We start from the raw sequence: 23,822 nt of genomic DNA, 5'->3' as shown, positions 1-23,822 counted from the left end.
CACCTTTTGTATGTACTCATTCTGAGACAATGTTAATTTACGATTTTTCCTGTCTTTAGTTATTCTCATACCAAGGATTTGTTTTGCAGCTCCCAAATCCTTCATTGCAAATGAATTTGCCAATTTTCTTTTGAGCACATTTATTTCCTGCATGTTAGACCCTGCAACAAGCATGTCATCTACATACAATAACAATATAATATAGCTGCCATCATTTTGCTTTTTCAGATAAACACAATGATCAGAGTGACATCTAGTATAACCTTGTTCAGACATAAACTTGTCAAATTTTAGATACCACTGCCTTGGAGCCTGTTTTAAGCCATACAAGCTCTTCTTCAACCTGCACACTAGTTTCTCCTTCCCTTTTACCTCATATCCTTGTGGCTGCTGCATATATATCTCTTCCTCCAAATCCCCATGGAGAAAGGTTGTCTTTACATCTAACTGCTCAAGATGCAAATCTTCAGCTGCTACTAGACTTAGAATAGTTCTAATTGAAGTCATTTTAACAACAGGAGAAAATATTTCATCAAAATCAATACCTTTCTTCTGTGCAAACCCCTTCACCACAAGTCTAGCTTTGTACCTCTGTTTTCCTCCATCTTCTTCCTTCAGCCTATAAACCCATTTATTCTGCAATTTAGTTTTACCTGCAGGCAACCTGACTAAGTCCCAAGTCTGGTTATGCATTAAGGAGTCCATCTCTTCTTCCATGGCTAGCTCCTACTTCTTCCTGCTTTCAACCTGCATTGCTTCTTCATAACATTCGGGTTCACCAGAATCAGTCAACAATAAATAATATAATGAAGGAGAGTATTGTTCAGGGGGTCTACTTATCCTGGTAGATCTTCTAACACCACTTTCAGGTGTTTGGGGTGCCTGTTGCTGTTGTGGTGGTTGTTGATTATTATTATTTTTAGGCACCTTTACTTTTTCAATGATTTCATCAAGAACTGTGTATTCCTTGTTTTCTTTTTCCTGTTTCTTTTCCTGCAACTGATTCTTATACAAGACCTTTTCATTGAATATTACATCTTTTCTCCTAATGATTTTGTGATTTTCGTAATCATATAAGCGATAACCAAAATCATTAACACCATATCCAATAAAGGTACATTTCTTTGACTTTGCCTCAAGCTTTGTTCTATTTTCTTTATCAATATGGACAAAGGCCTCACAACCAAAAGGCTTTAAAAAGGTGTAGTTTACCTTTTTACCTGTCCATGCTTCCTCTGGAACACCACCATCCAAGGAACTTGAAGGCCCTCTGTTTATTAGATAAACAACAGTACCTACAACATCTGCCCAAAACTGTAAAGGCAATCCTGCATGCAATCCCATGCACCTTGCACGCTCCATGATTGTTCTGTTCATCCTTTCTGACACACCATTTTCTTGTGGTGTTCTTGAAACTGTCTTCTCTCTACAAATTCCATGCTCTAAACAGTACCTATCAAAATCTTTGCTGCAATATTCACCTCCATTGTCTGATCTGAGACACTTCAATTTCTTTCCTGTCTTAATCTCAACCAAAGCTTTCCATTTCTTGAAAGTATCAAATACATCAGATTTATTCTCAATACAATAAATCCAAGTTTTTCTAGTTGCATCATCAATGAAAGTAACATAATAACGAGAGCCACCGAGAGATGATACCTGAGCAGGTCCCCATACATCTTTATGCACAAGCTCTAATTTTTCGCTCTTCTTTTCTTTCCCAACTCTGAGAAATCTAACTCTCTTCTGTTTTCCATAGATGCAATTCTCACAAAAATCCAAATCAACATTCTTCAAACCTGGCAACAAATTCCTTGAGTGAAGAATCTTCATCCCCTTTTCACTCATGTGTCTGAGCCTATGATGCCATAATGCTGCGTCTGCTCCTTTGGAAGTTAAAGCATTAACAGAGTTAGAAATACCATTGCATAAATACAATGTACCAACCTTTTCGCCTTTTGCTATTACCAGGGCTCCTTTGGTGACCTTCCAAGCTTTATCTGTGAAAGTTGTCACACAACCTTCACCGCCTAACTGCCCTGTTGAAATCATATTTTTCTTCAAATCTGGAACATGCCTTACCTCCTTTAGTAGCCATTGGTTTCCATTCTGTTGTTTTACAAGAACCTTACCCATTCCAACAATGTTACAGGGTTTATCATCACCCAAACGAACTTGTCCAAAATCTCCTTGAACATAGTCATGAAAGTATTTCTTATCAGGTGTGGCATGGAATGAGGCCCCTGAATCTACCACCCAGGAATCAGTAATATTTTCGAAAGAAAGAATCAAAGCATCTTGTAACACCTCACTTGTCACATTTGCTTCATGATTGTTTTCTTGTTGTGCATCTCCTTCTTTTCCCTTCTGAGATCTACAATCTTTCTTTAAGTGTCCTTTCTTTTCGCATTTCCAGCACACTATCCCCGATCTAGACTTGGATCCGCCTTTCCTTGATTTACTGCGATATCCTGAGCTCTTTCCTCTTTCCATTTTTCTTCCCCTAGACTCTGCACTCAAAGCATTACCCGATGTCTCACCGGAGCTTTTCCGTCGCATTTCCTCGCTAAGGATAGCACTGACAACATCATCAAACTTTAAAGTACTAGACCCAGAGACAGAGTTACTAATGGCCATTACTTAACCATTCCAACTTTCTGGCAATGAGCACAAGAATAACAAAGCTCTAACTTCATCTTCAAAGTTTACCCCTACAGAACTTAACTAACTTGTAACTGTATTAAAATCATTTAAATGATCTGCAACAGATCTACCTTCCGACATCTTCATATTAAATAACTGTTTCATAAGAAATACCTTGTTTGAGGCCAAGGGTTTTTCATATAGTTTCGACAATGCCCGAATCACACCCTCTGTCATTGTTTCCTTCGAAATGTTGAAGGCGACTGACGCAGCGAGGCACAACCGTATTGTTCCGTGTGCCTTTCTATCGAGAAGGTTCCATTCTTCATCTGTCATAGCCGTCGACTTATTTGTTTTTCCGCTCAATGGTAGGTACAGATCTTTCTGATACAGATAATCTTCCATCTGCATCTTCCATAATGAGAAGTTTTGGCCGTTAAATTTCTCGACCCTAAACTTACCATCTTCCGCCATTGCTCCCACTCGAATGAGGAACCCTTTTTTCCTGCGAGTTTATCAACCAAATAGACGTTCGGCTCTGATACCAGTTGTTAGAAAAATTATATATTATAGAGCAATGGAACACATAAAATATTGCAGAAATATAAATACAGAAAACACATAACACAAGAGAGACACAGATATATGTGGTTCACCCAGTTTGGGCTACTTCCACCCCAAACAGCCAGTCCTTCCTTTCTATTATCCAGCAAAATGAAGGGACACAACCTATAGCAAATCCGCTGTAATATCCTCTGTTTTCTCTCACAGTCTCGCCTCTCTGTTTCTCACTCAGAGAATACACATCTATTACACAGCCTCAAATACAATGCCATCATACAAAGAGAGGGGGTTGCCTTCTAGGGCAAAAAACCCTAAACTAAACATAAGTTCTACCGTCAGGTCATCCGCCTAATGAACGGCCCAAATTGACTAGAAATTACTATACTTTTACAAGGCAATTTTACATCTATTTTTGGCTTCGGGGGTGCTGCCCCCGAGCCCCCGCTGGGGGACCGCTGGCCCCGGACCCCCCAGCCCGGGGGGATCAGCCCCCTCGGACCCCCCCGCGTGGAGGGGTGTACAAACTTCCTGGGGTATACATCTGGCTGAAACAAAGACCTCTGAACAATCATGCTCCACACACAACATTGGTTTCCTCAATAGGAATCTAAGTTCCCTTGGGCTTGGCCATCCCAAGAGCCTCATAGCTCTTTTGTATCATTTAGTTTTCTTCTTTTCACTTCTTATTCACATGCATCTCTCATTCTTGTCTTTTTTCCGCATTTAGTATTAATGAATTATTGTTGTAGGATTGGGTTAAATGGTCAAAGTAAGTTATTTTACAAGATCACAAGTATAATTTAATCATTGGAACAACTTTGGAAGGTCATAGTAATCATTGAGTTACTTGGATTAGTTTGCCTATTCCCAAATCTAGATTTCTGGAAGTCCTTTGTGGCAAATAACAATAAATTTATGTTATTTTTTAGAGCATGCTAACGAGCTTCAATCGATTTGATTCCAATTGCATTAGATCACAAAAACATTATAGTTAATAACAAAAATTACCCCATTGCATTTTCACTTGATTAGGGTAGACATTTGATAAATTTACTAGCTCAGTAGTTTTCAAATTTTTAGATTTTAGACTAGTAACTTTATGTTATTTTTTAGCATGGGTTAACAAAGGTATTTTTTAGTGATTCCACCTGGAATGGAGACCTAAGACATCCTAGTCAATAACAAAAATTTTCCCATCCAATTTGTATTTGATTTGCTTGGTCATTCGGTGAATTATAGTTTCTTGTAGTAAATCTGCAGTTTCATGTAGTAACTACAAGATCTCCTGTAGCAACCTTCCAACATGTATATACTTGCCCATATTTGCTCAAGAAGCTTGGTTATTGTCCCTTAGGGTTGAATCAAGACCCCTAGGCTCTAAATCAATGATTAGGGAAGACTAAATACCACTTATGACTTGCCTCTTTACCCATGCAAAACATTTTAGCGATTTGGGCTAATGGACAGATTTATGAAATGGATAATACAATGATGATTGCCACATCCAATGAACTCTGTTAATGGACCTAAACTCTTTGAAATGTAATGATTGACATTTACTTCATGATATTTACTTTATGCAATTATAATAGGTTTCTTTCCTAGTATTTCCTTTCTTGCAATAGATTAAGGTTTCCATTTCGAGCATTTCATTTTCTACAATTAGTTTAGGATCTGATTTTATTACATTCACTCTATTACAACATGAAGTCAAAGGAAGGATACATTGTATGTTGCACATATAGTGTCAATACCTCTTAAGTTTGTATGAACCCCTGGTTGATAATTAAAGTTGGTAGCCTTGGGAATTGTAGCATTTTTGTTGCAATACCGAGGTTCATCACTATGCTATTGGTGCAGTCCTCACCCAACATGGGCATCCAATGGCCTATCATAGTGAGACACTTTCTGATACAATTCGTGATTGAAACCAGCTCAAAAAAAGATAGAAAAGATAGATCAACACCTTAGAATTCAGCCTCTTCGAGGGGGAAACCTCCTTTACATTACACAAATGAACAATTCTTGGATGATACAAATGACAAGACCTCATTTATATATATAGGGGTCTAAGGGGTCATAATATAATTAAAGCTGACATAACAATAATAATGTAAGGGCACAATAATGACAATATGGGGACTACATGGACACAACAATATAATAAGGGGGTTGTACTAACAACAATAAGGAGTTACACTAGTAGTATAGGGACCTAACATGCCCCTCTCCTTCAAAAAGTGTTGTCCTCAACGCTTGAGTAGTTCTTGATGCTTCTATATAAAATTATTGTCCTCCCATGTGGAATCTTCAGCGGGTAAGTTCTTCCACTTGATGAGATACTATGAAATTGATCGATTTCGTAGCTGTCGGGTTATTGTTTCTATGACTGCTCTAGGTTCCAATATGATTTTTCCTTCCTCGTCAAGTTCTGACAATATTGTTTGAACTGGGATCTTCTACAACTTTTGAATGAGTGGCCACACTTTTTCTTCCTTCTTCCATTCATCCCTTGCTTCGTTTATCCAATCTGGTTGGATAATAGAAATAACATAAAACAATGCTTCCACATCCTCATCCTTTCTTAAAAGTGCATCTGCAACAACATCTTGCTTCCCTTTTTTGTAGATGATTTCAAAGTCATAACCCAACATATTTGTGACCCATTTTTTCTGTTCTTCTAAAGATAATCTTTGTTTTAAAAAGTATTTAAGATTATCATGATCCATTTTTACCTTGAAGTGTCTTACCATTAGGTAAGGTCACCATTTCTTAAGTGCATGTAGTATTGCCAACATTTCCTTCTCATAAATAGCTTGCTTGAGATGTAGTTGTAAAAATACCCAATCGCCTACATCAAGACTTCTTTCACTGCGATGTTGATCTGCCTGTTGTTTGATTCGATTATGCACCAAAGTGGCGTTATCCTTTAAAAGTTGGAGAACTTGTTGTTGATGCTCAATGTGGTCTTTCACTGCTTAAATCTTTTTCTTCTTGATATGTCCTTCTATCTTGAGAGTTTGAGGAGTGGTAAGTTCTTCTAATGCATTACAAGATATGGTCGGATTCATTTCTTGATGCTTGATGTGATGTTTCACTTCTTGAACATTTTTCTTCTTCATATGTCCTTCTATCTTGATAGTTTTGAGGACTGGTAATTCTTGCCAATGCATTACAAGATATGGTCAGATTCATTTCTTCTTTCTCGATGTGATCTTTCACTTCTTGAACCTTTTTCTTCTTGATATGTCCTATCTTGAGAGTTTGAGGAGTGATAATTCTTTCCAATGCTTTACAAAATATGGTCGGATTCATTTCTTCTTTCTCTGGGGTTGGTTCCTGGTGTATATCCTCTTCTTTTGATGTTTCTTGATCATTTTCTTCCTCCTCTTCACAATCTATGTAAAATAATTTCTTCTCAGCACACTTATGACCTTTAATGTATTTGTTATCACAATTGTAACAAAGCCCTTTTGCTCTTTTTTCTTCCAATTGTTGTGGTGTCAACCTTGTAGGTTGTGGAAGGCTAGGAGAAACAACACTTCCATCTTTATAGTTGTGAGGGGTAGACTTCCTTGTTGCCATAATTTTTCTTTCCACTTTTCTTTCCAACCTGAATGCCTTCTCCAATGAATCAGGTTCCCAAAGATGAACCTCATGTTGAATGTTATCCTTTAAAGTCCCTATGGAGACATAAATCATCTGCTTCTCTGGAATATCATTTTCCCTTATATTCAATTTTTGAAAGTCCTCAATGTGCTCTGCCATTGAACACTTTTGTTTGAGATTTATCAATTGGCTAAAGAAGGTGTTTCTCTTTGTATCCTCATAATGTGTTATCATTTCCTCCGTGAAAATTGACCACGTAACAAGTGGTTTACAAGAACAAAGCCCTTTTGTACCATAAAAATTGATCCAGTTCTAAATATGTAGATGCAATACGTACCTTTTGTAATAATTTCACGTCGTGTAGATCAAAATATTGCTCCATCTATATTATCCAATTTACCAGATCCTTGCCATCAAACTTCCTCATATCGCCTTTTCTTGATTTTAGGAGCTCAATCTTGAAATGACTGTAACTCTGTAATTTCAGATCTCAAAGTTCTAGAATTGTGTCCTGTAGTATCCCTCTGCGTTCTCTTTCTAACCCCGCTAGTCTGATCAATATTGGATTCTGCAAGGAAGAGTTATGTCAAATATCCCACGATGACCTGATTATATACTAGTTTAGTATAGCGCACTTGTATAAAGTGCCACATGTCACTGTATCAACCTTAGGATCTGAAAAATATACACAGAAAACTACACTATGTCCTCTTTCTGTGACTTCTTTCGAAATTTTAATCTGATGCTCAGAGACAAAGTTATGACGATTTTCCCAAGGTCACCTGTTTAGAATGTAATTCAGGAGTCTGCGAAAACCCTAACTTCCTAAGATTATATCTTTGAAAATATAGCGAGATAAGATCTGAAATTTGGATCTAAGCTTCACCAAGATTTCAGTTCAAATGGGTTTTAATTTCAGAGTCTGAACCTTCGTAGAAAAAATATTATAGTAAAAATTCCATGATGACCTATTTGAGACGAAATTCTGGAGCTTGCAAAAACCCTAACTTCCTCAGATCATATCTCTGAAAATGTAGTGAGACAAGATCTAAAATTTGAACCCGAGGTTCAGATCGATTTCTTCTCAAATGGTTTTTTTTTAGCTTTTGAAACTTTGTAGCGAAAATGCCATGATGACCTGTTTGGAGCAGTGAAACCCTAGAACCCAAAGCTTTGATACAAAATGTTATGAAACCAGCTCACAAAAATATAGAAAAGATAGATCAACGCCTTAGAATTCAACCTCTTCGAGGGGGAAACCTCCTTTACATTACACAAATGAACAATTCTTGGATGCTACAAAGGACAAGACCTCCTTTATATATATAGGAGTATAAGGGGTCATAATATAATTAGAGTCGACATAACAATAATAATGCAAGGGCACAATAATAACAATAGTGGACTTCTATGGGGCACAATAATAACAATATGGGGACTAAATAGACACAACAATATAATAAGGTGGTTTTACTAATAACAATAAGGGGTTACACCAGTAGTATAGGGACGTAACAATTCGAAAGTACCCCACCTATGATAAAGAGATGTATTCCATTGTACAAGCTTGTCGGTAATGGAAGCATTACATTCTGGGGAAGGAGACAGTCATCCTCACCGAACACTAACCTCTTAAGTTTATACAGACACAAGGGAAATTGCAGATCGATTGCCATCATAAGTGGTCTACATATCTGTAACAATTCCACTTGAACATTAAATACAAAAAGGGCAGCACCAATAATGTTGTAGATTGCCTTAGCCGACCTCTAGTTGCAGCATTGACTACTATTCTCAACTCTTGTGGCCACGAGACCTCTAGATTGTCGCAACTATATAAAAATGATCCAGAGTTCACCTCCACATACCAAATGATAGTAGATGGAAAGCAAGTTCCTTATTTCTACCTCCAGGATGCATTATTATGCTACCTGGGCCACCTTTGTGTTCCTTCAAGCGAGTGTGCCAAGCTGATTTGGGAGGCGCACTACAGTCAGGTCACAAGACACTTTGGTGTGGAGAAAACTATGGTTGTACTACAAAAGTACTTTTATTGGCCCAAACTCTGACTGGATGTTGGGAAATATATCAGATCCTACACTACTTGCGCCATCGCCAAGCCAACCATCAAGAAGCAAGGCCTGTACACTCCTCTGCCTACTCCCAGCCAGCCATGGGAATCCATATCCATGGACTATATGTCTAGCCTCCCTTCTACCAAGCATGGTAATGACTATGTATTTGTGGTCATGGACAAATTTTCTAAGATGGATATATTGGCGACCTACAAGAAGAGTATCACAACAAAGGAAACTGCCAAACTCTTCTTTGAATGAGTATGGGTACATTTTGGGATCCCACAAACCATTATATTAGATCGGGATAGTAGGTTCCTAAGCACATTCTGGTCAAGCCTCTGGACATTATTGGACACCAAGCTCACCAAGTCGACTGCCTTCCATCCCCAGACTGATGGCCAGATGGAGGTCATCAATAGGATGATAGTGCACATACTCCACATGTACAACTCCAAGCATCCTCGAACCTGGGATGAGAGTCTTCCATATGTCCAACACGTTTATAACAAATCTTTCCATAGATTGATTGGTCACAGTCCCTTTCAAGTGGGTTTAGGATTTCAACCATTGTGTTTGATTGATGTTGCCATGCCTCATGCGACTACACAGACAGAATCCACACGTGTATTGTCTGAGGCTAATAAAGTGATCAAATTTATTGAACACATCCAACACATCCGGAAACAGGTTCACGACATATTAGACAAGTCAAATGCCAAGTACAAGAAGCAACATGATCAACATTGGGTGCCACACAAGTTTCAGGTGGGTGACAAAGTTTGGTTACATTTGCAGAAAGAAAACCTTACCGGAGCCCATCGGAAGCTCAAACCACTCCGATATGGTCCTTATACCATTACCAAGGCAATGGGAGACAATTATTTTGAGCTCAACAATCCACCATTCCTTGGCCTACACCCAGTGTTCAATGTGGACTGTTGGGTCCCTATAATACTAGTGATTACCCCATTACTATTGTAGTTATACCCCTTATTTATATTGTTGTGCCCCTATTACCCCCATATTGTTATTTCTGTGCCCCATAGAATCCCTCTATTGTTATTTTTGTGGCTTTATATTATTATTGTTAGGTCGGCTGGATTATATTGTGACTCCCTAGACTCCTATATATAGAAAGGAGGTTTTGTCATTTGTATCATCCAAGAATTGTTCATTTATGTAATGTAAAGGAGGTTTCCCCCTCGAAGAGGCTGAATTCTAAGGCGTGGATCTCTCTTTTCTATCTTTGTGTGAGCTGGTTTCATAACATTTGGTATCAGAGCTTTGGATTCTAGGGTTTCGCTGCTCCAAACAGGTCATCGTGGCATTTTCGCTATAACTTTTTTTCTGTGATGTTTCAGAAGTCGCAAAAAAAACCCATTTGAGAAGAATTGGCGCTGAACCTTGGATCCGAATTTCAGAGCTTTTCTCGCGATATTTTCGGAGATATGATCTGAGGAAGTTGGTCTTTTTGCAGACTCCTGAATTACATTCAAAACAGGTGACCTGGGGAAAATCGTCATAACTCTCTCTCTGAGGATCGGATTGAAATTTCGTAAAAAGGTACAGAAAGAGGACGGAATGTAGTTTCTTGTGCGTGTGTTTCAGATTCAAAGGTTGAAACAGTGACTCGTGGCACGTCGTACAAGTTCGCTCTACTGAACCAGTCTAAAAGCAAGTCACTGTGGGAGATTTCACATAACTCTTCCTTGGAGAATCCAATTTGGCTCAGACTTGTGGCATTGGAAAGAGGACGCAGAAGGCTACTACAGGTAGAAATTTCAGAATTGGAGGATCCGAAATTACAGAGATACATCAGATTCAATATCAGGCTTCTATAAAGTGAAAAAAGGTGTGTAGTTTTTTTTTAATTTTTGTGTAAGCTTGGTTTAACGGAATTCAAAGGGCATAGTAAAACTTTATTATCAGTAACTGATGCCCCGAGGAAAGAAAATGCAAACACCTAGTAAGGAACCTGAAAGCTCTAGCATGACTCATGAAGAAGAGGAAGAAATGCTACATGATATATCAAAATTACAAGAACAAGTGCAACAAATGTCACGCTCACAAAAGCTAACAGAAGCTAAGATAAGTGGCGTGGAATCTAAGGTAAATGGCGTGGAATCTAAGATAAAGGGAATGGAAGCTAAGATGGATGGCATGGAAGCTAAGATTGACGCTAAATTTGATGGCATGGATGATAAGATGGATGAATTGAAGAAGTTGCTACAAGAAAGGGTCACTAATGGTGAAAAGGTAGTAAAGGAAACTCATGATGAGAACAAAAGAAATGTTAATCATGATTCCATAGACTCTAATGTTGGATCGAAGACTCACCATGTTCCAAAAATCGATATGAGGAAGTTTGATGGCAAGGATCCCGCCACATGGATATTACAGATGGAGCAATTCTTCGATCTCAATAATGTGCAAAACACACAAAAGGTACGTATGGCAACTTTATATTTGGAACCAAATCAGTTTGTATGGTATCAATGGCTTTGTTCTCGTAAACAATTTATCACTTGGGCAATTTTTACGGAAGAATTGATAGCACATTATGAGGATACAAAAAGCAACACTTTTTTTAGCCAATTGATAAGTCTCAAACAAAAGGGTTCAATAATGGAGCACATTGAGGAGTTCCAAAAATTGAACATAAGGGTAAAAGATATTCCAGAGGAGCATAGGATTGATGTGTTCATAGGGTCTTTAAAGGATAATATCCAACATGATGTGCGCCTTTGGGAACCTGATTCATTAGAGAAGGCATTCAGGTTAGCAAGAAAAATGGAAAGCAAAATTATGGCAACTAGGAAGCATACCGTTCACAACTATAAAGACGGAAGTGTTGTTGCCCATAGTCTTCCACAACCTACAAGGTTGACACCACAACAATTGGAAGAAAAAAGAGCAAAAGGGCTTTGTTACAATTGTGATAGCAAATACACAAAAGGTCATAAGTGTGCTGAGAAGAAATTATTCTACATAGATTGTGAAGAGGAAGAAGAAAAGGAGCAAGAAAGGTCAAAAGAAGAGGATATATTCCAGGAACAAAGCCTAGATGAAGAACAAATAAATCCGACCATATCTTGTAATGCATTGGCAGGAATTACCACTCCTCAAACCATCAAGATAGAAGGACAAATCAAGAAGAAAAAGGTAATAGTGTTGATTGATTCAGGAAGCACCCACAATTTTATTCATTGTAGGGTAGCAAAAGAATTGAATTGCTTCCTATATCCAGCACCAGAGTGTCAAGTGATGATTGCAAATGGAGGAACAATAAATTGTTCTGGAAAGTGCCATAATATCAAGCTATCCATGGGAGAATATGTATTGACTAGCCCAATGCTTTCCATTCCAATGGGAGGTGCTGATGTTGTACTAGGAGTCCAATGGCTACAATCCTTGGGTACAATAGCTTTTAATTTTCAAGAACTTTTCATGAAATTTTCTGTGGAAGGAAAGGAAGTTGAATTAAGGGGTATTGCAGGGAAACCAGGAAAGATAATCAGCTCTAATGGCATGACAAAGCTTCTAAAAAAGGAGCAAAGAGGTGTAATTGCACAATTATGTTCGCTAGATGTTTCCACATTGGAATCATCTATTTCTCCAGATCTCCAAAAAGTCCTGGACAATCATTCCAAGGTATTTGAGACTCCCAAAGGTCTCCCACCTATGCGTGATCATGATCATGCTATTCATCTGATTCCAGGAAGTGTTCCTCCAAACATCAGGCCGTACAGATATCCCTATGTCCAAAAAAGTGAAATTGAACGTATGGTTGCAGAAATGCTAGAGGCTGGTATAATTCAACCGAGTCAAAGTTCTTTCTCAGCTCCAGTAGTATTGGTGCACAAGAAGGATGGATCATGGCGCATGTGTCTGGATTATAGGGAGCTCAACAAGCTCACTATTAAAGATAAGTTCCCCATTCCTGTTATTGATGAATTACTGGATGAATTGCATGGATCAATTTACTTCACCAAGTTGGATCTTCGTTCAGGATATCATCAAATCAGAATGAAGATTGAAGACATTCCGAAAACGGCATTTAGAACTCATGAGGGTCATTATGAATTTTTGGTCATGCCTTTTGGCCTTACCAATGCACCTTCAACATTTCAAGGTTTGATGAATTCAATTTTCAAACCATTCCTTAGAAAATTTGTGTTAGTATTTTTTGATGATATACTAATCTACAGCAAGTCTTGGAAGGATCATGTTGAACATGTTGACAGGGTGCTACAACTATTGGAGGAGAAACAATTATATGCAAAAAGATCCAAATGTTTCTTTGGAGTCCAGGAGGTGGAATATTTGGGTCATATTGTATCTCATGAAGGAGTTAAGGTAGACCCTAGCAAAATTAAAGCCATTAAGGAATGGAAAATCCCCACATCCATAAAGCATCTGCGAGGATTTCTTGGGTTGACAGGGTATTATCGCAAGTTTGTTAAGAATTATGGGAGAATAGCAGCACCTCTAACAACATTATTGAAGAAAGATTCATTTTCATGGACTCCGGAAGCAACAAAGGCCTTTGAACATCTTAAAGAGGCAATGTGCCAAGCACCGGTCTTAGCTACACCGGACTTCACAAAAACCTTTATTGTGGAATGTGATGCTTCAGGAAATGGAATTGGTGCTGTTCTAATGCAAGATGAAAGACCCATTGCTTTTGAAAGTCGTCCAATCAAGGGAAAGTTTTTAAGCAAAGCTATTTATGAGAAGGAAATGTTGGCAATACTCCATGCACTTAAGAAATGGCGACCCTACCTAATGGGAAGACACTTCAAGGTAAAAACGGATCATGATAGCCTTAAATACTTTTTAGAACAAAGATTATCCTCTGAAGAGCAACAAAAGTGGGTCACAAAGATGTTGGGTTATGACTTTGAAATCATCTACAAAAAAGGGAAGCAAAATGTGGTGGCAGATGCACTCTCAAGAAAGGATGAGGATGTGGAAGCATTGTTGTGTGCCATTTCTATTATCCAACCAGATTGGATAAACGAAGCAAGGGAGGAATGGAAGAATGACGAAGAAGTGTGGGCACTTATTCGAAAGTTACAACAAGATTCCAGTACTTCTGATACATTTAGCTGGCAAAATGATTCGTTATGGTACAAAGATCGCTTATACCTCTGTAAGAATTCCCAGCTAAAACAAAAGATTCTTATGGAATTGCACACTTCTCCCTTAGGAGGGCACTCAGGATTTTTAAAAACTTACCACAGGGTTAAGAAGGAATTTTTTTGGGATGGCCTTAAATCAGATATTCAAAAGTTTGTGGCGGAATGTTTGGTTTGCCAGCAAAATAAAGTTGAAACAATTAAGACACCGGGTCTATTACAACCTTTATCCATTCCAAGCCAACGTTGGGAGGAGGTTTCAATGGATTTTATCACAGGTTTACCCAAGTCTGAGGGAAAGAGTGTCATCATGGTGGTAGTTGACAGACTTACCAAGTATGCACACTTTTGTGCATTATCACATCCATTTAAAGCCAGTACAGTTTCTACTGCATTTATGGAAACAGTTCAAAAGCTACATGGAAACCCAAAGATTATTGTAAGTGACAGAGATCCCATTTTCACTGGAAATTTTTGGACAGAATTATTTTCTTGTCTTGGTACTCAGTTAGCTCATAGCTCATCTTATCATCCTCAATCTGATGGGCAAACTGAGATAGTAAACAAATGTTTGGAAGGATATCTTCGTTGCTTTGTATCTGATAAACAGACACAATGGGTCAAATGGTTGCCTCTGGCTGAATGGTGGTATAACACTTCCTTCCATACAGCAACAAAAATGACCCCATTTATGGCACTTTATGGGTATCAACCACCATCCATCACATCATATTTAAGAGAAAATTCTAAGGTTCAGGCAGTGGAACATCACATCGAACATCAACAACAAGTCCTCCAACTCTTAAAGGATAACCTCGTGTTGGCACAAAATAGAATGAAACAACAGGCAGATCAACATCGCAGTGAAAGAAGTTTTGATGTAGGTGATTGGGTATTCCTACGGCTACAACCATATAAGCAAATGTCCCTAAAGCAAGCTAAGAAGGATAATAAATTATCACCAAAGTATTATGGTCCGTACAAGGTGTTGCAAAAGATTGGTACTATGGCATACAAATTGGAGCTTCCTGCAGCTTCTCGATTGCACCCAGTTTTCCATGTTTCATGTTTAAAGAAGGTTATAGGTGACAAGCTCCCAATTCAAACAATATTGCCAGAACTTGACGAGGAAGGAAAAATTATATTGGAACCGGAAGCAGTCACAGAAACAAGAACTCGACAGCTACGAAATCGATCAATTTCAGAGTATCTTATCAAGTGGAAGAACTTATCCGCTGAAGATTCCACATGGGAGGATGAGAATTTTATGCAGAAGTATCCAGAACTACTCAAGCGTTGAGGACAACACTTTTTTGAAGGAGAGGGGCATGTTGGGTCCCTATAATACTAGTGATTACCCCATTACTATTGTAGTTATACCCCTTATTTATATTGTTGTGCCCCTATTACCCCCATATTGTTATTTCTGTGCCCCATAGAATCCCTCTATTGTTATTTTTGTGGCTTTATATTATTATTGTTAGGTCGGCTGGATTATATTGTGACTCCCTAGACTCCTATATATAGAAAGGAGGTTTTGTCATTTGTATCATCCAAGAATTGTTCATTTATGTAATGTAAAGGAGGTTGCCCCCTCGAAGAGGCTGAATTCTAAGGCGTGGATCTCTCTTTTCTATCTTTGTGTGAGCTGGTTTCATAACACATCCAACACATCCGACACATCCAACACATCCAACACATCCAACACATCCGGAAACAGGTTCACGACATATTAGACAAGTCAAATGCCAAGTACAAGAAGCAACATGATCAACATTGGGTGCCACACAAGTTTCAGGTGGGTGACAAAGTTTGGTTACATTTGCAGAAAGAAAACCTTACCGGAGCCCATCGGAAGCTCAAACCACTCAGATATGGTCCTTATACCATTACCAAGGCAATGGGAGACAATTATTTTGAGCTCAACAATCCACCATTCCTTGGCCTACACCCAGTGTTCAATGTGGACCACCTTTGACCATACTTCCCACCATTACTGGACACATCAGACATTGCAAAACAGCTCACACCAACAGAATTAAACCCAGGTTGCATGGAATAGGCCACAACTGATTGGATTATGGACACAAAAATCAAGAACACTTGCCAAGAAAAGATCCAACGATATCGAGTTGCCAAAGTTGGTTAACTCCTACACCAAGGCAAGTGGCTCACCAAGGACCAAGTTCAACAGAAGTTTCCCCATCTCATGGAGGCACTCAACACAATGGGGACCATTGCTTCCTAAGTGGGTAGGAATTATCTAGGTGGATTTTGGTGGCCACCCACCTGTTTCACTTGGGCCCCCACCACTATCTCTTTCAGTTTTTCAGTTTCCTTAATTGTAGCACAATTTACTATTTGTTGGACACCTAATCCTAAATGGGTTAGTGTGGAAGCCGAATAGACCAAAGCAGTCCAAGAGACCTTGGGATCTGAAACCCAAGAGTCACATATTGTACTATAAATGTATATCTCATGTTAATAAAAAATGGTACTGCATGATTTATCTTTCATATTGTCTTTGATGTCCATGTGTGTTTAACATGGTATCAGAGCAGGCGTATTCCTGCCCTGCATAATTAATTTGAGCCATTGTTTTGTGGCCTTCGTAAATCTGAGCGCTTCTCCTTATCAATTTTGTGCCTTTCTAAACTGCTACACTAAAAGTTCGGTTCTTTTCTGCATTGGATGCTCCTGTACCTGAAAATCTGGTTGTTCTCTCTCCTGAGCTACCCAACGGCACGACTGTGCAGCAGCTGTCATCTTCCATAACCGCTCCTGCATGAAATCATTTGCTGTCCAAGCCGTTTCCTCAAGCTACGCCTACTTTAACGCTCTGAAATCTGCGCCTACTCCCTAGCTCCAGTGGATTCTAGAAATGCTCTCTACCATTATAGAAGTGTAGTTGTGCCATTCTGGACGCTCTCTGACACACTGCTTTGTTACTGGCATCAGTAGTGGTATTCATTCCATTCTTAGTCATATTCCACCTCCTCAGTTCCGTTCCACCTGCTCAATTCCGTTACAGTTGAACAGATAAATTAACTACAGTCTAAACGGGTCCAACCAACCCACAGTACAAGCATTTGCTGCTCATAAGAGGGATGTTGCATCTTTAGAGGGAGATACACACACGATACATGAAAATATCTGTCACAGTTACAGCAATGATATCATAGAAGTCCAGCTACTTTCTCGCCACAAAGCTTGCAGTCATATAGTAACGGGTTTCGCCGGAAATCATATCGATGTAATTTAAATGGGTGTGGATGATCACCGGGAGCTCCATTAATTACGCCAGGTGCTGTTGCGCAGGACTCGTGGAGGTTGAAGTTACATCGAGGTCGACCGCAGCTGTATCTGAATCCATAGCCGGATTCCTTGCAACCGTTGCATTGGTAAAACATGAGAGTACATATCTAACTTGGTCTTCAATTTTTATGGCTCTGCATCACTCATATAATTGTTCCAATTGACTTTGATGTGCCACCGATTGATGTGTCGGAGTTGCAATAAGAATATGAAAGAACTCTGCAGCATTTTCATCAGAGATGGGTGTAGTAATGAGCTGCTAGTTTATAATTTAAGCCAATTTACATCGACCCTGTGTTGTTAACCAACAAGTTGGACGCTGGGAGATATAAGAGCGCGGGGCCTTTTCCCGAGTGGTGACACTTGCATTGCCGTATGAGGAGGCAGTGGACGGAAAACTCCATTGGTTGTCTGCCATTGAAAAGCAGTAGCTCACCGACCGTAGTCAGAAAGCTGGTGAGAGTTAGCTGTGAACTCCACCAGGTTACTCAAAGCTTGAATTAGGACCTGGATTCGTCGATACAACCGGGGAGACCAGTTCTCTAAAAGTACATCTCCATAGTTAAGACAAATCCCGCGAAGCAAAGGATTGTGACCAGATTCGAAATCATAGCGCCTAATTGCAGCTGAAAGATCCACAATTTGTCCCTGTTCATCAAGGCGTTCGTGGAGAATTTGAAGGAAATCTTTAATGAGGAACTCCTCCACACAGAACAGAAGGAAATTCCTCACCACGTCTGTTTGTCCAGTCAGGAAATTGCTGATGGCCGAGTCGATCTGTCCCGCCATTTACAACTGGTTTGCTTTTGGAACAGCGGGCTAAATAATCAGCAAGCAAGCTAAAAGTCCCCTGGGGCTAGTAGAACGAACCTGACATAGAAATGAATTATTCTGAGACAGTCTCATTCCTAGCTCACTAAGGCAGGATGCCATCCTTCTGAGGCATCCACACTTCCTTTGAAGACAGACAAAATTGACTGAGACATACATCGGAGTCCTGAAGCTGAATATACACAGATTTTCCAAGTGATAAATTGATATGTTGTAGGCCGAGGTAACTCTGAGGCTGGCATCATTTCCTGAGGCTTTTTGGAAGTCCGGCCACAACCTGTATCACACCCGCAGTCACCCAGTACACACTGAGATAAGTGCGGAAGGGTTCCTAAGTCTCGAAATCTGTGAGAAGCTCCTGTAGTGAAATTTGGAAGATTGGTTTAGGCCTGTACAGATTGGGATTTTCACCAGGATTGAGGTAAAAAAAAAAAAAAAAAAAAAAAAAAAAAAAAATAAAAAAAAAAATTGGGATGAGTATCTGAAGCAAATCGCAGGCAGAAGCATTCTCTCGGGACAGATTTCGGAAAGGTTCTTGCAAGTCTTTGAAGCAGTTATAGGATAAACTCGGATTGTTGATTAGGGTATTATTGTTCGTTTTTTAGAACTGTTGGATTCAGAACTTTGTGGAATTATACTGGACTGTGAAATTGGATTATATTGGCATTATACTGAATGGTCTGTTGTATTGTTGAGTAAACAGTGCTGCTTACTAAGATTACATTATTGTGCTGGATAAATCTGTGTCATGTTTTTAACAAGGAAAACAAGATTTGTTGAAAACCCTAGTCACTTAAGAAAACCTAGGGCGGAAATTACCCTAGATTGCTACATGTAGGGTAGCCATACCAGCGTTAAAATTTCGATATTCACCCTTATAAAATAAAAGGAAATGGACAGCTAGCCGTCATTTATAATGCCTGGTGGAAGATGGTCATGGACGTAGCATCATCTATAGTTATGAAGAAGTCAGGATTGTGTTCTCTTTGTTTTATCCTCAAAGATCCATTTCCCACGTCTGGAAATGTATTTTGTATATTGTCTTGCCTCAAAAAAGGTCCCGTTATACTTGTTTCTTGAGGTACCTTTACCAGTTTGGCAGAAAACTCAGAAAAACTGATTCGTACCCCAGTCTAGGCATATGAGCATTCAAGTCCTGTCCATGACAGTGTTATAATTGTTGAAGTTTTGTTAGCCATCATTTCTGATTCAAAAGGGAAGGAGTATTTGAAGGATCCAAGCAAGTTTGCAGTTGCTGCTGCCCCAGTTGTGGAACTGTATTTAAAACTCATTATAGTTTCTGTTCCTTGATTCATTTGCTGCACATTTACAAAGGATTTTTCTGTGTCTTTGTACTGTGAGTGGGTGTTACTTTTACTCATTGGGTCATAGTTGTAATCAGTCTTTTAAAGGGGTGTAATTTTGACAATGAAGAATATGCCTCGAATTACTGAAATATTAGAGTTCTTAAAAACTCTGATATATTCCTCTAATCATGAAACATTCCAAGTCAGCAAAGGCTCTCTCTCAGAAATTCAGACATGTCTACAATATGCACAAGAGAAAATTGATTTTTTACAGCTTGAAACACAGCTACAGCAAGAAGAATTAAAACGAAGGAGTCATTCTGAACCTGTTTCTGTTCAGAACAATGAAGCAGACTCCCATAAACAGCAAGTCAATATTGTTCAAGTTCATTCAGATCCAGTACCCAATAAAGCAGCAATTGTACATGCAGATGCAGAAACTCAGTCTGCACTTCCCAAGCCCATCATCAGACCTTGGGAACAACTTGTCCACAACAAGCACAGAACTGGTCTTGGATATGACAAGGACTTGTCGTTTCATATTCCAGACTATGCCAAGCCCATTCAGTTTCAGAGTGTTGGATTCATTCATGACAGTTCACCTGCTCCTCATGACAGTTCACCTCCAGCTGTTCCAAACTCTGCCTCTCTTCCACAGCAGCAACAACAACAACAGATCGTGAAATGCCAACACTGTGACCGAGTTGGCCATATGAAAGATCACTATTTTGATCTTCATCCATGTAAGCACTGTGATAAAACCAGTCATTCTTCACACAGATGCTTCAAAAATAAACGTCCTGCAAGAACAAAGATTCATCTTGGATGGATCGCTTCTTGGCAATGGGCATCAACAACCAAGAAGATATTCCAAACACATGTTAGAACTTGTTCCAGAGTATTGAACAGTCTTGCAGTTGAGTTTTCTCCATCTTCTCACCTTGTATCTGACAGGGGGGGAAATGATGGTCATCTACAAGTTTCAAAGTCACATCAAGCGAACTTGAGCCACAACCTGCCACACCAGTTTCAGAGTTGTAGCCAGAGACAAATATGCCCATGAGCATGCCCTCAGTTGGTAGTCTGGGATACTTCCTCTAGCAGAAGACTTCAGCTTCTTGCCAGTTTCGGAAGCATTCCAGGAACACAAATGAGAACACTTCCTCTAGCAGAAGACACCAGCTTCTTGCCAGTTTTGGAAGAGTTTGAGGAATTGCATTAAGCATTCCAGAGTTGTTGGTCATCCTTAAACCATCACAGGTTGAGACTTCCCTTTTCAGGTTGAAGTTTTACCTTTTATGCGGGGTGAGACCTCCCTTTTATGGTTGAAGGTTTCCCTCTTTAGAACAATAGGATCACTTCCTCTAGCAGAAAACTTCAGTTTCTTGCCAGTTTTGGAAGAGTTCCGGGAACTGCACTAAGCGTTCTAGTGTTGGTGGTCATCCTTAAACCACTGCCCTTTATACCAACATTTCATAGAGCACATTCAGCCTAGTGCTGCCATGCATTTTTTGCACATTTTGTATTACAGCTCTTTTCTTGGACTCATACATAACCCTTCGGATTAAGGGGGGGAATGTTGGACACCTAATCCTAAATGGGTTAGTGTGGAAGCCGAATAGACCAAAGCAGTCCAAGAGACCTTGGGATCTGAAACCCAAGAGTCACATATTGTACTATAAATGTATATCTCATGTTAATAAAAAATGGTAATGCATGATTTATCTTTCATATTGTCTTTGCTGTCCATGTGTGTTTAACACTATTTTTGGCAGTTGTTCGGGTCGTGAACTTCCGGAGCTGTTTTGAGGCCCTAAACAGCGTTTTCTGGGAAAATTGAAGCCAACATGGGTCAATTATTGATGTTGGACACTTGAAAGTTGTAGTCCTCAGATATATCTTTCTAACGAGGCATTGTGCACATCAAATAGATATCGTATGCCAAAGTTACGACCCCAGGAAGTTGATGTACCAATTTACCCAAACGGGGCCCATAGCTTTGGCTCTTCATATCATAGGGTTAGGTTTTTGGATGTTTAGGGTTTTCCATTATTTCTAAATAATAAATAGGCCTCCAAGCCTCATTGTAACAAAGTTCATAGGCATGTAGCCGCCACATCTCTTCTCAGAGATAAGCTACCATCGCCCGAGCTAGTCTTATTTCCATTATGTTTGTAAGCATATTTTAGTATTTGATATTAATGAAATGAAGTGTTATTTATGTTGCATCTTTGTATTTATGGTTATATCTATAATTTGTTAATTTCCTTTTTAAAAAAGGATCAATTAGTCAAACCAAAAGGAGCTACAACAAACTCATAATGCCCATACATGGTTCGGAAAGTAGTCTTGTACATGTCCTCTTCATTGATGCATACCTGATGATATCATGATCTTAGATCAATCTTCGAGAACATTGTTGCTCCCTTCAAGTGATCAAACAAGCCATCGATCCTCGACAACGTATACATGTTCTTGATGGCTGCCTTGTTCAATTACATGTAATCAATACACAACCTGAGAGTACCATCCTTCTTCTCCACAAACAATAATGGTGCACCCCACGACGATACACTTGGCTTGATGTACCCCTTGTCAAACATTTCCTTCAATTGCAACTTTAATTCCACTAGCTCTAGAGTGCTCGTTCGATAAGGTGCCTTCGATGTTAGTGTTTCCCCTACTGCCAACTCAATAGAAAAGTCCACTTCCCTGTGAGGCGGACCCTTTGAAATCTCTGCTAGAAATACATCTTCAAACTATTTTAAAACCATATACCTCTTCAATACTTTTTCATCCTTAATATCCTTACCTTTATCACGGGAGATATGAATTGCAAATAATCCACACCCTTTCCTACGACTACGTTTCGCATGCATAGTTGTAACCATTCTAACTGATGTTGCCTTCTTCTTACCCTACAAGATTCTTTGTTCTCCATTGTCATCCAAGCACTTAATGGCCTTTTCATAACAATCCACCTTAGTCCTATGAAGATACAACCAATCCATACCCAAAAGTATACTATATGATCCCAATGGAAGTACATTCAAATGCGCTAATGTAGGCATGCCATTCAACTCAAATGCACAAACTCTTACCCAATGATGAACTCTTTTCTTAGTACCTGTAGCCAACTGCACTAACTTGTAACCTGTAACATGTAAACAACCAAACTTACAAACCTGCAAACATGCAAACTCATAAACAACATGTAAACAACCAAACCTGCAAACATGTAAACACCTATAAACAAAAAAACATGTTAACAACATGTAAACAACCAAACCTACAAACCCAAGGTCTTGTTCTCTTCTTTAGCCATTTACCTTTAGTCTTATCATTCCCTTTCCAACCTTCTTAGACTCTGTCTTACACTTTGATTGTTAATAACAATGCTTCAAATTTCCAATGACTTATTTCAGCGATCAAGGCTCATTATACTCAATCTGATCCTTAAATGCTAATGGTAATCCACTGACAAATCTGAACTTTGGTCTCCTCATCCTTAAGATACGATACATACCTCAATAACACAAGGAACTTGGATGTGTACTCCTCATATGTCATCGATCCCATCTTTAGCTCATGGAACTCCTTGGCCTTACTTCCATAGTACCTCTTTGACAAATATTTCTTCCTTAAGAGTATCTTGAATTCATGCCAACTCAACTCCTCTGTCATGGTGTCTCTGACTTGTTTCACATCTTCTCACCAAATGTTTGCTTTCCCTTTGAGATTGAAAATAGTTATCGTGGCCTTCATGTTCTTTGTGTAATCATGCAACTCAAATAATTTGTTCATTCCCAACAACCGTGCCTCCGCATCTTTCGATTTCTTCAAATCTCCATCAAATGTAGGTGGCTTGGCTTTCTTGAACTCATCCAACAAATATCCATGTCATTCCTCCTATAAGGATGATATCGATGATGGCCATGATACTTGTCTGAACCAAAACTAGATTATAAACCATGTCCACTACCTCTCCTATCAAGTGTATCCAAGAACCTACCATCTTTGACCGTGTAATCTTTGTCTAACCTTTTCCCACCACAAGACCTGCTACCATATGCTCCATTAGTAATGTCCTCCTGTCCATAACTAATTTGTGGTCGTCCATGTCTCTGCAAATCTGACAAGCTCTGAAGGATGATTGCATTGACCTCTGCTTGTTTCTTTTGTGCCTTGACAAGTCTCTCTCGTGACTGAATGATCCTGTCATTATCTTCTTTGCAACTTCTAATTTCTGCTTTTAAACTTCTCAAGGTGTCTACTATGTCTAGAGAGTACTCATCTATTGGTTGCTCATATGATTTGTAGGGAGAGTCTCGTGAACT

Source organism: Pinus tabuliformis, chromosome 7, assembly GCF_031772625.1.
Source record: "Pinus tabuliformis cultivar Carrire ecotype Pingquan chromosome 7, CPIR1, whole genome shotgun sequence".
Lineage (NCBI taxonomy): Eukaryota > Viridiplantae > Streptophyta > Pinopsida > Pinales > Pinaceae > Pinus > Pinus tabuliformis.
The sequence above is the reverse complement of the archived record's forward strand: the minus strand, read 5'-3'. Positions refer to the sequence as shown.